Below are 19,343 nucleotides of genomic sequence, written 5' to 3' on the forward strand. Positions count from 1 at the left end.
CCCTCTGGCAGTGGGAAGCCATTGCTCCTTGTCCTGTCATTCCAGGTCCTTGTTCAAAGTCCCTCTTCAGCTCCCTCGGAACCTCTTTAAGCACTGGAAGGCGCCCTAAGTTGTACTTGGAGCCTTCTCTTTCCCGGATGAACACCCCCAACTCTCCAAGCCTGGCCCCACAAGATACGGAACTCTGCCGGCCACCGCGGATCTCACGGCCCCTCACGGCCTGCCCCCGACACCGTGGCCCGCATGCGCAGTGCCTGGCGCGGGGCACAGTGGGAGCTGTAGTCCTTGCTCGGCAGCCGTAGGACTCGGCGCCTGCGCACGTCGCGCCCGACTTTGCTAAGTCGCTGCCGGAGGCCGGGCGGGCCGCGCTGCCATCTTGGACCTGAGGGACGGGAGAGCCGCGGCTGGTGAGCGGAGCGGGGGCACGGGGATAGCGCCGGGGATGGGACCCTGAGGGCGGCGGGGAGACACGGGAGGCGCGGGAATCCCGCGGTCGGGCCTGGATCCGGAGGGGCCGCTCGCCCCGAGAGGGACTCGCTAAGGGCGGACCCGCCGCTCTGTACCCCCGGGCCCCACGGGGCAGCTCCAGGAGCGGGGCAGCACCGCTCCCTCCCCGGGGCGTGGGCGGCGGTCCCGGGAACCCCGCGCTGTCCGGCCCCGCTGCCCCTCCGCGGCTGCCGGGGGTACCTGCCCGCACCCCGGTGCTTCCAGTTCCGAGTCCTTTCCTCAGCCGTCCCCGCAGTGTTGCGCCCCTGCCCGGCCCGACCCCGCCAGCCTCTCCGTGTTCCTGGTCGCCAGGATCTGCCCCTAAACCTTCGCCCTCTCGGAGGCACGCTTCCTTCAGGGCTGTGCTTTCCGCGGCCCCTCCAGCACAGCCTCCTTCTCCCGTGTGTGTCCCCCCTGTCCCGGGGCTCCTTCCAGGTGTACGGGGGTTCGGCCGGGTACAGCCGGACACTGAAGGAATGTGTCCTAGCGATAAAGCGTGACTACAGCCAGAGGTTTATCCCGAACTGTGTTCCCTCTTGTAAACACGGCAGAAAGGCAACGTTGGTGCCACCGCTCTATTTTGGAAACACGGACAAGTTGTGGCTGTTAACTCTTCTGCTCCCTCGCCGGTTGTCTTTGACCTTGTGTGCCAATGCTGTCGAGACAAAAGCAGACAAAGGTGTTCGAGGATGGGTTTCTCTGATATTCGAGAATTCAGTTTGTTTTAATTGCTGTAATTTGTGATGTTAAATTGTCAGAAGACCTTCTGATCTGTGCGTGATGCAGAGAAAGGGGCAGGTGTAGCATTTGGGGTACGGGTGTACCTGTGTTGTGGCAGCCTTTACCCTTGATGCTTCAGGAAATATCCCCAGCAAAACTTACCTTTGTAGCTTAGTTAGAATTGAAGAAGTCAGAAACCAGGGTATTTTAGACTGTCTTTTCCCAATGTATTGCTGCTTATTGTGGTGAGTTTCTCGTTGTTTTGCTTGGTCTCTCCTACCCTGCCTGTCAGCCTTTTCAAAGAGAAGTGAAGAGAAATCTGGACTGGTATTTGAAAGAAGGCATTCTGTGGTGAGGGAGTGACAGTAGATCCAACAATTGTTTGCATTTACCTGCGAAAAGACACAGGCGTTTAAGAGTGAAACATGAATCACAGGCCATCTTTGGTTGTGAGGATTTTAATGTTTAAAAATGTATTGTTTGAGAAAACAGTAAATTCTTTTCTGTTTTCTTGAAGTGAAAGTCCAAAGCAGTTGTAATTTAATTACAATCACCTTGCTATTCGCTACAGCTGTTTAAATGTGAACTGTGTCTAGTGTGCATTTTTGGTTGTGATTTAGCTGACATTTAATCACTGCACTGAATGCATTCACCTCCAAATGATCTTTGGAATAATATGTAGCATTCAGACCCAAAGTGAGTTTTCTTGTCTTTAAAGCAACAACAGTAGATGTGAGAGGTAATTTTGGAGTGGAAAATAACTGAGACTTCTGAGTGCTAACTTTGAAAGCTTCTTACAGATTAAAGTTATTTTGGGGCTTAAGAGAGATTGAGAGAAGATTATTTATATTAATTTATTAGTTAAGCAGCATCACCTCTTTTTCTTCCCTCAATTTTCTCTCTCTTCTCAAAGTTCTGTTCCTTCTGTTGTGAAACAGACTTGAAACATGAGTTATCTTATTTCTTTAAGTTTTGAAATTGTTTGGAGAAAACTACAGAATAAGGTAACAGGAAGAAAGGCAGTAAAGTGTCACGGTGTTTGTCTTGAGGAGATTAAATTTATAATTTTTTAAAGAGAGCTTGTTGTAGACTGCTTGAAAAATGTTTCATTTTACAAAGTGATTTTATTCTATTTTACAACATGTGAAAGAGATAAGATGCTTGTCAGCAGCATTATCAGTATCAGTTAATGACAGCATCTAAATAAACATCTTTTGTGAGTTTAAGCTGTTTAAACAAAGCGATAAATATATTCAACCATAGTGAAGTACTTTTCAAGCAATAAAACCAATTTGATATCTTCTTAAAAGCAAGGAAAAGAGTCTGGCAGGGTGAGAGTAGAAGAAAAACCCCTTGCACATGGTAATGATGATGATTATAGGAGTTTATTTTTAAGCTTTTCTGTTTGGGTGTCCAGTTATGTCAATGTAATGTTCTAGTTTTTGTCATTCTGCTGTACTTACATGTAATTGCAGGAGCTTCTTTGTGCCCTACAACGGAGGAAAGTGAAGGTGTATGCATAGCCCAGAAGAGTGCTGGCCACAGTTCCTTACTGGAACTGCACTTTGCCCAGCTGCAGAAGCATTTTGAAGTGAGTGCTTGCCTCAGAAGAGGAAGTAGACAAGCCATGATTATAGTCTAGCTTGGGAGTATTCTAGATATTTAGTTTTACTGTCTCATAACTTGAGTGTTTTTAAAGACTGTAGGCAGTCCTTCTTGGTCTTGGCTGGACTGTTAGCTGAGCTAATTCTGATTGGTGAGACAAAAGGTTCTTCATCCTTCTCTCAGAAGACTAAAGCAATAGAGACTGGTCAGTTTCTCTAAAGACTGACACTCAGGTTTTACTGTAGTGCAGTTGCTGGAACTGAACGATTGATATTTTTCTTCATAAGAATTGCAAATTGCACATAATAGAAATGAAAGTATTGCAACAAACTGGGAAAGAGTGTTTTGAAGAAGCCAAGGCCCTGTTTCATATGACCAGCTCTCAAGTTATGCCTGGAATTTCTGCTTTTACTATACCAAAGCACAGCAGGTTTTTTTCTCCTCTCTGAGGAAACACGATACCACATCTTGTTGCACTGGTTATTCAAATAGTTTTTCAAACTTGGCAGTATGTTATTCTTTTTTTTTTTTTTTTTATAAGTTTTCTTTTAGTCCTCCTGTTTAGGAACCAATAATTCCTGCCTTCCACCCACCTGCCCGAGCTATTCTCAGCCCTGCTGCTGGGAGAGGCCTATTGTTTCAGTCAGGCACAGAACTCCTGTCATGTTTACATCTACATCATTGGTTCTGAAGCTGGAGCTCAGACTCAAATGGTGTTGTTGCTCAGCAAGAAAAGGCCAGTTCTCTTCAGGGGGATTGTTCCAATTTGATTGTGTGGAAACTTGTTTCTAATCAGGAAGTGAAAGGTGGCTTACCTTTCTTTACCTGAAATGTGCAGGTCTCAGGTTCTGGATTTGTTAGCCCATGATGCGGAAGCTGGAGCTTTCTGGAGGATTGTGTTGCTATCAGCCAGTATAAAATCTTCATGTTCTCTGTTTTCTATGCTTTATCGGTATATTTTTCTTTCAGTGGTAGCCTTTACACAAATTTTTTCTTTCTAAGTATTAACTGGGTGCCTAGTAATCTTTGTGAAGTTTATTACTAAGGAAAAGAAAGATCAGGTGAAAGATTAAGATGATCTTGAAACAGAAAAAGAACAGAAAAAGACAGGTCTGCAATATGCTTCTGATTTATTTATTAATTCATCAAATAAATAGCCATTTGCAATGAAATATCTATTAGGAATATAAAATTTGTGACTGGAAGCATGTTAATTTTCAGCAAAATAAAATAGGCTCTTTGATCCCTTCAGTTTCATGTGATTGGGATGGAACTTTTGCCTAAGCAAGTTATTCATAACTTACTACCCTTTTCAGCTTTGCCTCATTCAGTGGACAAAGTGAAGGAAATCTCAGTGCTGAGCAAGCTGAAGAGATGGACTGAGACAGAGAAGAGTGGGTTGTGTTAATTTTTAACATGCTTTTGGTCAGTATCCATGCTTAGTGCCTCCCCAGTCCCCAGTGCTAGCTAACTTTTAATTATGTATTAATAATCACTAGTCTTGCTTAACAGTTAGAATGCTCAGATATCCAGATTTTTATTTTATTCATTGCTGGCTTCATAAACACTTTAATGTATTAAGACTTGTTATTCTGAATACTCCAACTTTTCTAACATCCTGCAGTTTTTGCTCTGTCAGTGCTGCTCTTTTCATCTATTTGCAGAGCAGATAGATGGAGCAAGTTTGTTCTGTGTAAAGATTCCTCATCTTTAAAGTTTTGGGGGTTTTTTTTGTTTTGTTTTGTTTTTTTGTTTTTTGTTTTGGTTTTTTTTTTTTTTACTTTGGCTTGTCAGAGCCTGAATTAAGTGATCTGTGGATCACTCTGATTAACTCCTCTTAATAAGGCTCGTCTCTACAAGTGTATGTGCCTTGTATATATACATGTGTATTTCCTACTGCTGTAAGTATAAAATTTCAGAGACTGGATAACCAATATATAAAAATGTTCATAAAATGGTAATGTATTTGGCCTAATCTTTAACCAGGCTTGCTAACTTCTCTGAAAGTGGTGAGCTACATATTTTCACCAGATTTTACCTCAACACCCTTTCCTGTCTATTCAGATTAAAACTTCCTGGGCGATCCTGCATGTGAAGGGCACTTTTTAAAGGAAATGAGAGAAAAGAGAATTTGTGAGCTTAGAAGATAAAAAGTGAGGCTTGTGGCACTGACTTGCTTTTTGTATCAGGATCACAGCATGGTTTGGGTTGGAAGGATCATTAAAGACGCCAGTTCAAAGATCGTAAAGCTGCTTTGGTTCTTAAATGTCTGTGATTGACCCAGTGTATGGGATGTCGTCAATGATGAAGCCTTCAGAGCAGTTTCTTGTTCCAGCTGTTTGAAGGGGAATAATGTGTATAATGGTAATGGGAAAGGGAAGGGAAATGCTGAAGGAAGACACTTAGATCACCTCACTCTACCTGAAAGAATTTTCCATAGCTACCCAAACTAAACAGCTCTCACCTTTGTTTTCAGGTGGATACTCACCACGTGTAACATTTCTAATTCTGTTTGAGTGCTCATCACCTAAAGGTACAGAGGAAAACTTAGGATCCACAGGCAGTAATCCTGCCTGTAATTGGCAAGTTCCGCTTTGTGCACATTAAATTGAGTTTACCAGTAAGATTTTAGAATATCTTGTTTTTGCCTTATACCAATGAGACATTTGTGAATATTAAAAGGCCAATTTCCAGAGCAACGCTGCATTTATTAAACATCTGCCTGAACCAAATTGAGTTCAGGTCAATGAAAAAGCTGTCGTGAGGCAGCGGTGTTCTCCTTGTTCTTCTGTGCACCCGTTGAATCAGGCTGTTTAACTCCTGTTCTGAAATCTGGTTTGGGCAGGTGGATTTGGTCTGTGTGGAGACCTGTTGACATTGCTGGTGGTTTATTTGATATTCTCCATGGTTTAAACGTCTTAAACTTTAAACAGCCTGTGAGGTGTGGCGTGGCATATCATGGCTTTTTTCTGCTTTCCTTTCTTTTCCACTCATGAGGCTCTCAGAACTACAAGACTTAAGGCGCTAGTGAGAGCTTGAGTTATTAAAGAAAAAAAATAACATTTAAGCAACATTTTGCTTTCACATCTGTGATGTGAACAAAGTAATACTGTCCTGAGGGGGATGTTAGAGGTGAAAATATTTTCAGACTAATGCCTGTTCATTTCAAGGCTGGAAGCTGCCCAGAGCACTCTGTGTTTGAGTGGAGAAGACACCAATGAAGTGAACTTCATAGTTACGGGTGGCTGATGTGGGAGGTGAGAGAGGAGGGGACTTACAGACAGTAATAATAGGGATAAGATTTATTCTAAGAGAGTCTGTGTCACAGCTGGGATTTCTTTGCTTTTTGGAATTACACTGCCTGTTTTAAAAATAGTAAACTCTATCCTTCATATTCTGTATTTCTGCCTTCATGACTTCTAGTCTCACACACAGTAATGCAAACTAGGTAAAGTGTCTGAACAGAATTTAGAAAAAAATTGTCCAAACGCCTCACATGGTTCAGACTCAAGGTTTGTATCTACAAGGATGTTTTGTTGATTGAGGTGGTCATTGCACAGTGTTATATGGGCCTGTTCTTTTGCTCCAGTATGTGGGCTTCATTTTGATGTTCCATATGATGTATTGCCAGGGAAGCCATGAAGGGGTGGATATATGGTATAGAGTGTTCATAAATTACTCTCCTTGCATAGAATATTTTGCCAGGGCATGCAAAGTGTGCCTGTTTTGTTTTTAAAATAGAGACAGTTTCACAGTTATCAGGGGCCCTGGGCTTTTTTTTCCTGAAGATTTCCTGGATTAAACAGGTCCTCAAATGTCAGTTTATGACTAGAATTGACATGAAGGTAGGGAAGGACTGTGAGACAGGGGAGTGCCAAGGTGAAGGGGGCCCACTCCTTGGGCAGTATCCAGCTGCAGGAGGATAATTACCCATCTGCACTGCTCTATAGCTGCACTGCTGATGCTTGTGGTGGTGCAGTTACCTCTGGTTCACTCCCAAGTTTTGGTTTAGGAGCCAGTCCTGTGCTTCTTCACCAACCTGTGGGCTTCTGGTTGTATCCCAGCAGTAAGGCAAGTCCCTTGAAATTGAAGGATACAGTCAATGTTTGTTGTTAGAAGATGATCTTATTCTTTTGTTTTTATTTAATGTGCAGTTGTCAGTTTTTCACACAGAAGATCTAGGATGTAAAGACTGAACCTTTTGTTTAAGGAATTTACTTATTACCTTAGTTGGAAGAATTAAGATTTCTGACATCTGCTTTATCTTTTTATAAAAGTCAAAGGAGTCTTAGGGCAGCCTCAGAAAACCCAGGTTTAATGGAAGTGTTGAAATATTGGAATAGTGGTACAATTCTAGGCCACCTTTCTCCTATAGTTTGTTTTATTTTACAGAGAGGCATGAGCTGGAATGTAGCAAGAAGTCAGATTTTGCAGGGTTGGGATGGCTTTGTTGCCCACCCATGGCTGTACTTTGACGTTGCCATCTGGTCACTTGTAAAAAATTCCTAGGAAGCAGGTAATGGACTTCTGTTGAAGTTAGAAAACATGAAGACGACTCCTCTGGAACTGAAGGTTTTGCTTGCGGCAGTTTTCAGTTTTGGAAAAGACAATGACCTGTAGCAGACTTTTAGATACCTCAGGGTTGACTTAAATAGTCTAGTGCTTTCTCCCCTCCCTGAAATGGTAATTTTGATTTCATCTTTTAGATTTACTTCAGTGATAAATAATTTAGCTTGGAAAAATGCAACGTTTATTTTCAGCTGACGCTGAATTTTCCACACAGCAATATTACTTCATTTTGTTCCAAGTACTGTCTTTCCACTTCTAATTTCTTTGATTCTACTGTTTAAGAATGCTCAGAGTAGCAACTCATTTTTCTTAGGGGCCGGTGTATGTGTAGTCAAACCTTACCTGTCAGAATTTCAGTGAGTTGTCTACAGCAGTTCTCGTTCCCACAGCTGAGTCAATCAACAGGAACTGTCTTACACCATCTAATTTGCTGAAGCAGGTACAAGCAGCAAGCAACAAAGAGCTTTCTTTTTCAAGATATTTGAAGTCATCAGCACATTTCAGATATGTGGTTGTTGCTGGTAGTAGGGAATGATTCATCATTTCTTTGATGAGCCTTGCCAGGCTGAATTGCAGAGCTGTGCAGTCTGTTTCGATTTCGTTTATTACTCAGGTACCTACAGTGACGATCTGTTTAGCAAGTTTTTATAGGCAATAGCTCCTGAAAGCTCCACAGGCCTTTTCATCTGTGTTCTTGGGAGCAAAGGAGTGGAATTGTGTCTGGGGCTCTCTTCATTACCATACCCACAGAGGGAGGTACATTTGTGCTCATTAAACCTTTGTTGGTGCTGTTGGACACTTAAAACAAGGTGCATTGTGTGTTGGACTGTCCTGCACAGAACATCCTGAAAAATCTTGTCGAGGTTCATGTAGACACCAGCACTGCACTTTTGGAATTGTATCTGCTCCATTTGAAGCTTCCAGGTGAGATGATCAGGGTTGACATTTTGCTGGTAGACAGCAGTCATTCCAGAAGCTACTTTAAAAAACATTACAGCTGTACAATTTTAAAACCGTATAAACATGTACAACAGCTGTAATGGCTGCTGAAGTTGTCATTCTTAGTAATGACTACAGGTAATTGGGTAATTGAATGGTCAAGCTTTCTGGTGTTTTTCATTCCCCAGAGTTAAAAGCTTTTTGCAGGTTTGTTTAGGTGTGTGTACGAACCATTGATAATGAAATGTAGCTCTGAGAAAGGAATGGGGAAATAATGTGAAGCAAGCACTGAGCTGTAAATAAGAAGTAAAACTACTGGCCGGAGATTATGAAATCCTCTGTAGGTGCTGCCCTCTGTTAATAACTGAATGTGTAACTGCTTCTGAAAGGACTTGTTCCAAAGCTGCAAGGTGGGTGGTGAAACAGAAGGTGGTGGCCTCATATTTTGTTTTACTTTGCTATTTTACAGCAGAGAAAATGATTCTTATTGACACTTTGATGTGCTTAGGCCTGAGCAGCACGTCTCAGCCAGAGTTGACTTAAAAGATGAACCCTGGGCATTATGTGACTAACACCATCAGTATTTTTTAGCTAAAAATAAATGACACAGATGCTTATGCTAGCTCTGTATAACCTTGTGTAGTTATCTGCAATAAATGTATCATTTTAAGAAACTTTCCCAACTGACATGAATAGAGGTTTGTTTGTAGTGTGTTTTAGGGGAAAACCCTCCCAGCCAAGGCCTGGGCTTTGGCCAAGCTCTGGCCCCTGCTGGTTGAGAAGTGTGCCATCAGATGGAGGAGTTTCTGTGCTAAAAATATTATTAGGTCACTTTGACTTGCTCATTTGGGCCTATAAAAGCTAGACCCATTTTCAGGGAATTTGGAGACCTCATCTGTAGGTGGATGCACCGTATGGGATCTTCCCAATTGCCAGGAAGGTTTCTCCAGGTCCTCCCTGCAAAACAGGGCTCCCCAGTGACTGTGGGCTCTGGATGATGGTGGAGTATTTAGGCAATTGGTGATATATCCTTCTCAATCATTATCCCGTCTCTCATATAGCAATTATTAGGTGCATTACCTTGTTTGCTAAAGCCAAGCATGTAGTTTTATTGAATGTATTATTTTACTTTTGTGTTGCCTTAATATTCATAGTCAAATAAGACCATTCTTTTCACTGGTGTCTGTCCTTTAAATTGCCCCATCAATTCGCAGAACACACTTCAAAAGTAATGCCCTTGAAGTACTTTTAAAAATAGCTGTAATACACACACCATGGATTTTTGTCTGATGACAAGTCACAAAATAATGTGTCGAATTAGTCAAAGTTCAAGTGGTTCTCTTAACATATCCAGTGATACCAGTCTTTTATCTCTTCCCATAAGTATGAAATTAAGTTCTGCAGTTTCTGAAATTTGCTCTTGAAGATTGACTCTTTCCACCTTTTTAATTGGAAAATAACTTAAAGCAGTAGTGTGAGCTGTGATGCTGTGTGGGTAAGTCTGTACTAATGAGATAGGGAAGATAAATGTAGGCACTGGGAAATGAGAGAAAGTCAGTGGGTATGTGAAAATCATCAGGCTAAAGTGGTAGAAAAACACATGGATGAGAAAGGCAGCTGTGTTATGCTGTGCAGCTATATTCTACCTCCAAAATCAAGTTACCTGTGTAGACATTGTGGGGATTTTTGACAGCATCATGTTTGTTTAGCTTTGGTATCATAAGTGGAACTTCAGTGCCAATTTTTCCCACTGAGGTTTGGACTAATTTATATAGACACTTAGGAGAAGCTTTTAGAAACTGTTAGAGGATCCTTTAAGCAACTCTCTAGCCTAAATTTGTCACAGATGGGATATTTTTTAGGTAAAAGAGTAATTAGTTTGATTGAAAGTACCAGGACAGCGGCTTTAAAGAAGCATGAGAGAGATATGGAACAACATACAGGTACTGTCCAGATTTGCTTGGGTAAATAATAACCATGTAAGTTAATATGAAGGAAATAGGTGAAAACATTAACAAATTGATACCTTTTTGAATAAACAGAGTATCACCCATGATATTTAATGACTTTCTCACCTCTTATGTTTTTATAACAATGGGATACCACAGGTTCCAATGCAGTGATACGTGAATTTTTGGTGAGGTTTCTTATTAGGGCGAAGGAAAATGAAAATAAGCCAGGAAACCAGTGTGCATATGAAGTGTCCAGTAACAACTTTATGTTGGGACAGTTGAAGCAGTAGACTTTTGCATGTTTTTCAGTTTCATGTAACCTGATTGTCATTAATTGGAGCTAGCTGACACTTGGGTCTGTGTAGTGCTGGACTTGTAGGAAATTCACTCAAGCTATATTGCTCTGTTCATTATCATACACAGCAGCAATAAGGGAAATGGAAGTAGTTGTTAAGTGAGAAGAAATACCTGGTGCAGACTTGTGCATTGAATTTTAGTGTAGGAGATAGAAAAAACTGTAGAAATGAAAATCTTGATGTTCAAGATGAACATTACTGAACCTGAAGAAAATGTAATACTGATATATGCGATCTGTGCCTTTCTGTTCAAACTAGTAAAACTTAAGCTATATTAATAACTGAACACTGAAAGGGATCCTCAGTTTGGAAAAAAAAAAAAAAATAGCCTCTATAACCAGCTTGGTAGATGTCTCTTAAGAGGAGGAATCTGCTACAGGACAGAGACTCAAAAAGAAAAACAGGACAGGTACAACAGGAATTACTGAGGTTGTTTTAGGAAGCTCAAAGAATCCCAGAATACACAGAATACCTGAAGTTGGAGGAGACTTTTGGACATGGCCTGATCCAAATTCATCTTCTTAGAGCAAGGCTAGTTACAGCGATCAGTAATGTGTTCAGTTGGGTTTGGAATGGTTCTGAGAATGGTGATTTAACCTCTCTTGACAAGTTCTCTGCTCTTCCACCACCCCACAGAAAAATAAATAACTCCATCCCCTGTTTTTAAGTTAAATTTCCTGTATTTTAATTTGTGCCTGCTGCCTATTGTCCCATCCCTCAGTACTGCTAGGGAGAGTCTGCCTTAAGCCTTTTAACCCTTTGAGTATTTATACACACTGATAAGATCCTCCTGATCATTCCCCTTTCCAGGCTTAACAATCCCAGCTTTCTCAGCCTCTTCCCAATCACTTTATTGTCTCTATAGCCCTTTGCTGGTGTCACATACTCCATCTGTGTCACTCTTGATTTGGGGAGCCAAATTCTAATTCTAGAATTAGAATGAAAGAGAAGGATCACCTTTCTCATGCTGCAAGTGGTGCTTTTTCCTAATCCAGGATGCTGCCAACCCTTTTATTTGTTGTTATTGTGAGGAAGCATTGCTAGTTCATGTACAACAGCATCAGTGTCTTCTGCAGAGTTGTTTTCTGTCCAGCTGCCCCCCAGCCTTTACTGGTCCATGGGTTTATTCCTCCCCATGTACAGAACTTTGCACTTCCCCTTGTGCAATTTTTGTTCCATCAGCATATTTGCTGAGGATGAGCTGGGTCCAGATCATAAATGGGGAACTTAAACAGTGCTGATGAAGTCTGTACCTCTGGGCTTACAGCACTGATGCCTGGGTTCTAATTGGGCAGTGCACCTCTGATCCCAGCCCCAGGAACCTTGCCCTTCATCCAGGCTTGCAGTCTACCCCCTTGTTGTGCCTGGCCCCTGCTTCATCCCCTTGTGTGAGGATGTTGTAGGTCATGGTGTTGTCCCAGCTACAAGTCATCTTCTCAAAGAATGCTGTCAGGTCTGTCAGACATCATTATTTCCTTTTTATATACCCATGCTGACTAATACAAATCACTTTTTGTCCACATTATGTTTGGAAATGGCTCCTATGAGAATTTGCTCCCTGACCTCCCTAAGGCTGAGATGACAGTGCACAGTCTGTAGCTTCTTGGATCATCCTTGTTCTTTCGAAGAAAGGAGTGTCATTTTTTTTTCAGTACCAGGAATGTGGAGAGTCACTCACAGGAGTTGGACTTTTCACTTCAATGTGGCACAGAGTGGGCTTCACTGATTAACGTATAAAATGAACAGGAAAACAAACTTCAGTTTTTCACCATGTTTGTAGATGGCTAATACTTCTGGAAATTTATACTCCTTGTGATAAAGAACTTTTGTGCTTACACAGATAGTGGTACTCAGTGGCTGCTCTTCCTTCCACATGAAACAAGCAGTTCTGTGGTCTGGTTCATCACTTAGGCCTCAGGGAGACAATCTGTTACCCTGTTTGATGACACAAATACGTTGTGCTTTATGACAGACTTTTTTTTTACCTACAGCATTCATCATTCATATTAAATAGACATATAGTCTAAATGTAATCTTAATCTATTTGACTAAAAATACTCTTTTTTCTTAAACCAGAGCACAGCAGTTAAAACTTCCTAGTAGTTTTGTAGAAGCAATTTTCTAGCCTTGATTTTGCACAGAAGAAAAGAAAAAGCATACCTGTTCCACTTGATGGAGAGTGAGAAACTTTGGGTTTTCATTTTTATAATTTTATAAAGGAAAATATTCTGAAAAAGAATCTCTTCTGAAACTGTCAGAATGGAATGAAAGGTGGCATTTCAGAAACAAAGTGGCCCAGCAAGGTCACACATGAAAATACTCTTGTCTGTGTGCAGGGAATTAAAGGAGAACAGAAGTAAGGCAAAAAGAGTGAACTTGAGTCACTGAATGTGAGAGACCTGTGGAGGTTTTCCTCATGGCCAGAATGCATAGCAGAGAGAACAGGAAAAGAAGCAATCTTCATTAGTCGTTTAATTGTTTTAATTTGGAGAAGGAGTGCACTTTGGAAATTAATCCACTGAATGTTCTCACAGACTGCCCTTGATTTGACTTGTGAAATCAGCTTGGATCAAGGAAGCTGAGTTGCTTTTGGATGGAACTAAACTGGAAGCTGTGGTCCTGCTCATGTTGGACTGTGGGATCCCAGTGGAGCTATTCCAAACTAAAACTCCAAGAACATATCCCATGTGGGTTTCAGGTCTGCAGACCTTCCTGCCTGGTCCCATTCCTGTTGTACTGCACTGCTTGTGGGTGTGGGCACAGCAAATCCTCATGGGGGAGTTCAGAGACCATCACTGGAAAAGGCTGTGCCATTGTGAAAGGGGCTGCAGCATAAAAGAGACAGGTTGACTACAGTAATTGTGAAAGGTGTGGGCGGACAGAGTTTTTAGCAAGATTACAGTACAGGAGGTGAAAATGGGTCTGTAAGAAAATGGGAATCTGTTTTGGCAAGTAATTCCCACAGTGAAGCTTAGAAGCCATATAGAAGACAATGCAATTAGCTGGTATAAGCTGAAGTAGTCTTAGTCTTAAATACAGGTTTTATTATTCTTTTAATTTTCTCTGAATGTGTACTATATGAACAAGTTTTGGAAATGAAGCAGCAGTGAAAGTCTTCAAGAAGAAACAAACAAAAAAACTCCACCTAAATTGAGAACAAGTGAAGCATTTATATAGACTGTTATTAATAAAAGGTGCAGGGAAATACACATCCTAAGGTGTTAAAGGAGTAGCTGAAAAACTGAGCAGGAGAATCCTTCCAAAGGAGTTAGCTTGGAAACTCTTCTCAGTCTTTCAGTTGAAAGCCACCTGAAATGAATGTACAAGCATACACTGAAAAAATTATTGCACTTCTAATAAATAAGTCATGTAACAAAATAAATCTTGTCATCTACAATGTTTGGGTTATTTGTTTTAACTGTTAGATTTTTCCTGTGGTTTTAGTGAAGCTGTTTGGTTTGTGGTATGAAGTTTTGATAGAAATAAGCAATCTTGACTGTGAGTAATCTCTTACCATATTATTGCCAATATCAAGAGGAATAAAATTTCCAATGAATGCATCTTTTTGTAATTTTATTTTTAATATGTTTTAGTTTCCTTGGTAGGTTTCAGCAGCAGTGTGGCAGGGAGTTGTGAAAGGCTGGCATGTTAAGGATGGAAGGCATTATGCACATTTATGCACTACATGCCCTAGTGAAATGGTATGTGTTTGTGTAAAGCCTCAGAGCCACTCACTTTGTTGTCATTGTATCTACAAGCATGAATATCGTTCAGATGCCTTTATTATAATTTGTATTTTGCTCATCGTTGAGTGTAGTGAACATTTCTACAAGTCAATTGAACAGCTTGGGTTAACACTGATGTTCCTTGTTTTGGAGGGTTGATCTCTCCCTGTTGGAGAGATGACCCCCAGAAACCATTTCCAGCCCAAATTATTGTTTGTTTCTATTTAAAAAAAAAAAAAAAAAAAAAAAAAAGGAACAAATTAAAAGCAATTTCTGGAAATGTGTTCTTGTTTGAAGATATCCTTGTATGCTCTTTTAGTAATGCGTTTATGTTATTTTCAGATCATTCTTAGATTGTGTTTTGCTTAAGTACAAAACATAGGGAAGAGCAGAAATACATGGAAAGGGTCTGAGAGGTAAATATATAAACGTAGTTTGGCACTTGCTAAGACTGTTTTCAGAAATCTCAGAAATTTCAGAAAGAGTTAAACCAAGCGTGCTTTTCTCATCCTCAGTGAAAATTTTCATAAGATTAGGTACCCTGACTTCAAAGTCAGTGACTATTCTGTGTATTTTGTCTCCTTGTCCTTAATTTTCTGGGCGCTTCATAACAGGCAAATTTTTTTTTTCTGGTGTCTTTTCATCTTTTCAAGTTTTGTTCATATGTTACATGTTTCATGGTTTTAATCCATGAATGCCTTTGTTTTAAATACATAAGTGTTAATTTGTGTTTTTCCGCACTGCTTCTATTAACTTCTTGGATTGCAGGGAAACTGTTGAAATACTTCTTCCAGGCAATCATCAGTTAATAGATTATAAGAAAATTGCCTAAAGGATGTGAAATAATGTAAAATTTTGACTTGAGTTTTTCCTCTGAGTGATCACATTAAGATTATTTCATTGCCCTAATCAAAAATTAATTAAATAACATTAATAAGTAGCTTATAGCTTGTGGATTTATGTGACTATCTCTTCTCACTGCTGTGTCATGCAGCTGAAGCAGTAATAAGCAGAGGCCTCCAGATAACTTCTTTCATTCCCCTTCCCATAGCAACAGGCAGGAAGGGAGTTTGGATAAAGTTCTTCAGAAGATTCCTTTGCATGCTGTCATGGTAAGGTCTGAAATAACCTGTTGGGAACAGCACCATGAATATTTGACTCAGATGCTCAAGACTGGGATTTTTGCTTTGTGGGAGCCTCTCTGCCTCTGAGCCAACTGAAGCTAAACATGGCTATAGGGCTAAATAAGCTTTGACAGGGCAGATGAAACAAAACATTATTGTTTTGGGTAACTGTTTTGTTAACTACCTCGTGGTACTTCTCTTCAGTGCTTCTTTGGGCTCAAAGTCATCCTTTCTGATAAAATGTGAATTGGGAAACCTGATCTCTGAATTACAAAACAGATACATGTATTTCTACAGCCAGGGTGGGATGTTACTTCGGTGAGCCATAACTGAGGCTGTGTGCTGTTGGGTATTGTGTTTATCAAGCAGCTGCAGTTTCTAGAAAGCACTAAATGTTCTCCGATACCTGGTCAGGTTAATGTCAGAGCAGTTTAACACTGACTGCTTGGAAGTGTCTGGCCACACTGCGTGCTTTTCCCTGGATAAAATTCTCCTCCAAGGTTACCACTGAAAAAATACTGTTTATACTTTCTAGGTACTTTATTCTTTTTTTCTATTTTTTTTTTATTCTCAAAATGTAACAGTTGTGGGGTTTTTTTTAAAAGTGAAATATAAAATGTTTTATTGCCTGTTAGGGAAATACATGCTGTTGATTACATTGCTTCAGTCTGACTTATTTCTGGGGAAGGATATCCCTAAAGTTACAGCACAGAATATTTCTTTAACCTCTGTTTCCTCAAAAGTCCATGTAGGATATGGTTCACAGTGCAAGGAAGTAGAAGAATTAAGAGGGGAAGCTGTAATTTATTTCTACAAGATATGAGAGCTCTGGTTGCTAGAACTTGATGCCTTTTTTTATTAGAGATCTAGAATAACAATCTAACAGTCCTAGTAACAGGAATATTCAAGGTCAGAGGGATTTTGGAGATGCTAAAAGGGTATTTCCCTATGGAAGAAGAGTATTGCTCATTCTGAGAAGTTGGTTCACTGTATAGTCAAATCATTCCCAATTCTAGGACTTTCACCTTTTAAGGACATAAACTCTCTGCTCCCAATGCTGTCACCTGGTCGGTTTCAGATTGTGGATTTGTTTTGCAAGCTGAATTTCATTTAAACCATTCTCTAAGAAATGTGACGGTCACAGCAGAGCAGTGTAATAGGTTAATCACGGCTGGCTGCTAGGTGTTCACTCTGCCTCCTCAACCAAATATGTTCAGGTGTGTTTGATAAGTAAAACTGTTGTGTGCTCACACCTTTAGGGGTGTCCATTGAGAAAAGGCAGCCAGCAGTGAGTTAAAACTCTTGACCTTCCAGAAAAGAGGGCCTAGGAAAGAGTTTTGCCCATCATGAACTAGATAAAAGAGTACATACCCCTATAAATGAGCTTTTGCTTTGTGTGTTGCCAGCCCATGATAACACCTGGGAACTCTCATCTATAAAGGAACAGGCTTGAATATCTGGTTTCTTGAATGAAAAGCAATTTGTCTTGTGCAGGTAGCAAAGTAAATACTTACCTTTCCACTCCACAGATTGTAACTTTGTTCTGGTCATGAACTCCCACTGGGAAATTTTCCTGAAACCTCATCACAGAAGTATTAGAATGAAACAGTTTTAGTCAGTGCAGTATTGTGTTGAAATTATGTGATTACCAAGATTTTTTTGTGAAGAATTTTAAAGGCCAAAATTAATTTCTGAAAGCAGGGGTTTGTAAAACACAGGAATTAATCCAGTTAATGTCCAGTGAATACGGGTAAATCCAGTAATTCAAAAATCTTTTTGAGTATGTGGTTGTGACTTACAACTATTCCAGTTGCCTTCTGCTCTGTCATCCTGATACTAGTTTAGTTCTCTGTACTGGGGGTGACCATGCATGCCAAGTTTCATGGATGTTTTCCAGTGACAGCGTTTAAGAACCAGCCATTTTAAGTATTGCTGTATTTCGAAGATTACAGCAGTGAACCAGTTTTAGCTTAGTGGTTTGCATATATGAATTGTTGTCCTCTTTGAAATGGATAGTACCATGAGAAGGAAATGGCTGAAACAAAAATAGACCATCTCTTTGTTTTTACAAATGGTTTTAATTACCCTGTGCAGCTCTCTGCAGTGCCTGCTCTTGCCAGCTTTTGGAAATGAAGCAAAAGGCATATGATGTTCATGTACATTCTTTGAGCATTTCTTAAAAGTTAGTAAAAGCTAACATCCTCCTAATGAGGAAGGAAGTCCATAGGGAAGTTGTCTGAGTTGGTGGCAATGCCAGTTTTATTCCTTTTGTCCTGCCTGCCACAGTTTTAGTCTAAAAACAGCTTGTGGTTGGGGAATTTCTGATGTACTACTGAAAGTGTGAGAAACTGTCAAATTATGCTTGTCTGTCTTGGAATTTTTTATATTGCAGTTCTGTTTCTTTACATGTCTTTTTCCCATTCTATTATTCAGAATCAAGTGCTACATGTGTGTAGGAAAAAGTCATGTGACCTATTTCTGCTGAGATGCAGGTTTTACAAGCAGGCTTCTTGTTCCAGAGCAATGCTAATGACTGAATTTGCTATAATTTTGCTGTAAGTCTCCAGTCTGGGAGGCCTGAAAACAGTTTAATTTGAACTGCAAGCAGTGTTGGAAGTGTTTTTCTCCTCAGGCTGAAGCTGATCGACCAGTTTTTCTAACCTGTGCCATTTGCACAAGGAGCACTACCTGGTGATCCCAGGTATTCAGGGAAAAGTTAAAGTGAATATCACTGGGTGTCTGCCTACAATGTTTCCAGAGCTATTGTGCCTTTCCTTGGGCAATGTCTTTGCTTTGGTAGGCAGTATGAATGTTTTTCAACATTTCCAACTAAAAAAACTTCCGATTCAGAAGAGTTTCCCATGCTCAGTTGTCTCTTGAAGTGGTAGGTATTTAGGAACAAGAAATCAGCACTGAGGATTACTGTTGCATAAATAATTGTTTCTAGAAAAGGTGTTTAAGATTGATAGTATGTCACTGCTTAGTGTTTGCTGCTGTAATTTAAGGTCTGTTTGGGACAATCATTTTTTGATGCCATTGTTGTATATCAGTATAGTGTCACGCTCATCATTCATGCTGCATTGAGGTCACGGGAAGTTAGTTAAACAAAATTCAGTATGAGTTTACAGGGTAAAGAGTCTCACTCTCTTTACCACAGAGAATGTGATAGTTACCTTTAAAATCTCGCGTTACTTGTACCCTCTCACACATTTCATTAACTCACCCTCTCACTTGTGTACTCAGACACCAGAACATTTCCGTGTGTTGAGGGGGGATATCCAGTGTCTCTTTCGTGCTTTGCAGAGGATGGAACTAATGGTGTCTGTCACTGTTTATTGTGCTTCAGGTTCCTGTTGGTGATAACAAACTACTTCACATATGGATGTTTTATATCCTCTGGGAGTCAAGAGTTGTTTTTTGCTCGTCCTTTGCTTCAGAATCTGGCTTACTTCAGCTTCCGTAAATCTTTAGTGGAAGCTAATGCTGCTTGGTTTTTTCCTTATTTGGAATATCCATCTCTTTAAAGCTACGGTCTGTTTTCCTGTTGGGCTGACAGGAAATGGAATGACATATGTGATGTGACATAACCCTGTTGGCACTCTCCTCTTTGAAGCACAGGCTGTTTTGCTGGTCAGGCATCTGTGCTGGAGTCTTATCAGAGTGAAGGCATCCTGGCCTTGACACAAACATTCCTGTTTTATTCTTGCAAGAAGTGCAAAGTTTGTTATCAGTCAAAGCCATTTTAGCTCTTGTTTAGCTGATTTATGCACATTTTCATCCCTACTTTGTTCATCTCAATTTAGCATCTCCATTCTCTATAAGGTTTGTTTCCTCATAGCAGTAAAAGATTCACTAAAAAAGTTTAGG

At 40.4% G+C, this 19,343-nt stretch overlaps 1 protein-coding gene across 4 annotated transcripts in view; it reads left to right on the forward strand.

Annotated features, from left to right (window-relative positions):
• Positions 1 to 19,343, forward strand: part of ITCH (itchy E3 ubiquitin protein ligase) — a 58,848-nt gene continuing 39,505 nt past the window's right edge. For 2 of the 4 annotated variants that reach the window (XM_041474483.1, XM_041474484.1), the window contains exon 1: positions 1 to 407. The gene's annotated coding sequence lies outside the window, so the exon portion shown is untranslated. Of the gene's footprint in view, positions 408 to 2,697; positions 2,798 to 19,343 lie in introns of those variants that run through there. The other 2 variants (XM_041474478.1, XM_041474482.1) reach the window with 2 other exon arrangements.

This window comes from Pyrgilauda ruficollis, unplaced genomic scaffold (genome assembly GCF_017590135.1).
Source record: "Pyrgilauda ruficollis isolate IOZ18807 unplaced genomic scaffold, ASM1759013v1 scaffold323, whole genome shotgun sequence".
NCBI classification, from domain to species: domain Eukaryota; kingdom Metazoa; phylum Chordata; class Aves; order Passeriformes; family Passeridae; genus Pyrgilauda; species Pyrgilauda ruficollis.